This window comes from Heterocephalus glaber, unplaced genomic scaffold, assembly GCF_053883595.1.
Source record: "Heterocephalus glaber isolate CG9 unplaced genomic scaffold, H.glaber_assembly_v1.0 deba00001673, whole genome shotgun sequence".
NCBI lineage: Eukaryota > Metazoa > Chordata > Mammalia > Rodentia > Bathyergidae > Heterocephalus > Heterocephalus glaber.
Window position 1 is genome coordinate 3,858,121 of NW_028258410.1, and position 3,400 is coordinate 3,861,520.

General features: G+C 35.7%; 1 pseudogene; it reads right to left on the bottom strand.

Annotated features, from left to right (window-relative positions):
* Positions 1-453: 453 nt before the first annotated feature.
* LOC147822101 (ras-related protein Rab-9A-like) lies at positions 454-1,057 on the bottom strand (annotated as a pseudogene).
* Between the last annotated feature and the right edge of the window lie 2,343 nt (positions 1,058-3,400).

Below are 3,400 nucleotides of genomic sequence, written 5' to 3' on the forward strand. Positions count from 1 at the left end.
TTTTTCTTTTTTTAATATACATGCATTAGTCTTTGATCTTTAATATTATATCATTATTGCTTTAGATATTCCCCTTGAACTAAGAATAGAATGCTATCTCCATAAAAATATACACATATAAAAGTAGTTCTCCCTTTTCCTGGGGAAAAAGCAATCCAAGTATATCTTCCAGAATAGTCAAGTTTTTGTTTTAATTATAATTAAAGTCTTGGTCATTTATTAGCTCTAACTTACATATTTAAAGAAACATTAGACAACCATTACATTTAGAAAGGCAAAGTGTCATTATCAAGTAAATCAACGTGTCCCTTCTCCCACCAATGAATGAAGCAGTGACATACATTAATTTTATTAGTTATGATACATTCCTGCAATCCCTAATTCTCTTATCCACCCTCATGTTTACCATGTGTGTACGTGTGAGTTGGTTAGAATGCACCAACCATCTAAAGATCAACAGCAGGATGAGTTAGGCTTGGGCTTTTGATGAAGATTGACAGTGTCTGTCTGAATCAAGTGATTGGACCTATCCTTGGCAGCGAGAACTCTTCAAACTGCTTTCTCAAAGGCTGCTGCAACATTGGTGGCATCTTTTGCACTTGTCTCAAAGTAAGGATAGTTGCCGTTGTCCCTGCACCAAGCTTGGGCTTCTTCTGTAGACACCTGCCATTCACTTATGTCGACCTTGTTGCCCAAAATCACAAAAGGAAAACTTTCAGGCTCTTTCACATCTTTGTAATATATGAATTCTTTCCTCCAGTTACTCAAGTTCTGGAAACTCTGTGAATCATAGACACTAAAAGTAAGCAGGCAGCAGTCAGAACCTCTATAAAAAGGCATCCTCAGGCTTCGGAATCACTCTTGACCAGCCGTGTCCCAAATCTGCATGGTGACAAAATGTCCATCCACCTCCAGATCTTTATTTAAAAATTCCACACCTATTGTATGGAAGAGCTGGGCATCAAACTTATTAGTTCCATATCTGTTCATAAGAGAACTCCCCAACTCCACCATCTCCAAGGAGAATTATTTTTAAAAGTGATGATTTTCCTACCATTATTAATTTTAGGAGCTTTGACTTCAGAACCCTTAATAATTCAGTTCAAGCATCATTATCTCGAGGCCACACGGAAGACCCCCAAGAGCTTCAGGCAGGTTCGCCTGGCTGCTGTGAAGATGGAGAGTGGGTCGGGGAGTGGGCGCACAGGAGGCAGAGGCAGCAGTGCTGACCTGCTCCAGCTCCAGCATCACTTTTAAATTTCAATATCCAATTCTTCATTTATAGCAAGTATACATAGACCTGAATTTTTATATATACCCTGTGTTTTCTAATCCTGCTAAATTCAAATATAAGTTCTAGGGGCTCCTAGAGATTTCTTAGTATTTTCTCTGTAGATGATCATTTCATCTACATATAAAGATTTTGCTTCTACCTTGCCAATCCTATCCTAATTGTATCATTTTATTGCCAGACTATTTTGGTTTAGGCCTATGTTCCAAAGTTTAAGGACCAGATAAAGAGTAGGCATATCTGCCCTTGTTCCCCACCTTCAGGAGAAAGCACTGTATCTTCTCCATTCATATAAGGCATTTTTGCTAGAAGTATGGAGTTCATGTCTTTAATCTGTTGAGAAGGTTCTGTTCTACTTCTAGTCTCCTGTTGATAGCTTTTACAATGAACAGCTCTAGAATGTAGTGCAATACTTTTTCACCAACTAGTGACAGGATCATATGGCTTTTTCCTTTCATCCATTAAAATGATGACTTTTGGGGGTGGATCTTCCAATGCTAAACCAACACTGCTATCCCTATAATAAAACCACTTTCTACATACTGCCAGATCTGGCTTCTAATAATTTGTTTTGTTAAACAAATTTCCATCTATGTTCATACTTTTTTCTTCTATTATCTTTATCCAGTTTTAGGATTAGCACAATGTTGATTTCCTAAAATGAGGGGAGAAGTGTTCCTTTTTTTTCTGCTTTAATTGTTTGATGGAATTTATCAGTTAAAATGTATATGAACCCGTTGTCATATAGGTAGGTTTTCAAGCTAGGAATATACTTTAATAGTTGCTCTTCAAATTTTATATTTCCTCCAGAGCTAGTTTCATTAATTTGTCTTCCAAGGTACTTCTTAGATGTTGTCAAATTTATTTCAGAACAGATTTTTGTAATATGCTTTCTATATCTTTTTACATTCTGTAAAATCTGTGGTAATGTCTCCTAGACCTTGTTATTGCAATTTTAAAAATATATAATTGATATTTTGTAATAGGAAGTAAAGATCTAAAGGAGCAGGGAAAGTTGGAGGGGTAGGGGAAAGGAAAGAAGGGAAAAGAAAAAATATGAGAAAAGTAAAAAAAGTGGAAACAAAGTCTTTGCAAATATGGAGGGTTGGAGGGGATGAAGAGAGGGCAGAGAAAGGGGAAAAAATGAGAACCAAAATATTCACGTAATGGTACAAGATCCCAATGATGTATGTAACTGTATTTTATACCTAAAATGTATCAATAAACATAACGGGGAAAAAATAAATGTAATACAGTATTAGTAACACAGCCAAGGCCAAAAAACATATGATCATTTTAATAGATGCGGAAAAAATCATTTGACAAAATTCAACACCCATTCATGATAAAAAAAATAAAACCCTACAAAAAATTGGAATAGATGTTCTTTATCTCAACCTGATCAAGACTATGTATGAAAAACCAACAGCCAACATCATACTATGGTCAAAAAGTGAAAACTTTCACGATAAAATCAGGGACAAGACAAGGATGTCCACTATCACCACTCCTGTTCAATATAGTTCTGGAAACATTAGCCACAGCAATTAGACAAGAGAAAGAAATAAAAGGAATAAAGATAGGAAAGGAAGAAGTTAAACTGTCATTATTTGCTGATAACATGATACTCTACATAGAAGACCCAGAAAACTCTGCCGAAAGACTTCTAGACTTAATTGCCAGACTCAGTAGAGTAGCTGGATACAAGATCAACACTCAAAAATCAACAGCCTTCTTATACATGAATAGCAGACTCACTGAGAGAAAAATTAGAGAAACAATTCCTTTTACAATAGCATCCAAAAAAATGAAATATTTTGGAATCAGTCTAATGAAGGATGCAAAAGCACTCTACATTGAGAACTATAGCACTGAAAAAAGAATTGGAAGAGGATATAAGAAAATGGAAAGACGTCCCTTGCTTCTGGGTAGGAATAACCAATATAGTGAAAATGGCCATACTTCCAAAGCTGCTATACAGATTCAATGCAATCCTGACTGAAATCCCAACAGTATATTTCACCAAACTAGAAAAAATGATCCAAAAATTCATTTAGAACCAGAAGAAACCTAGAACAGCAAAAGCAATACTAGGCAATAGAGACATGC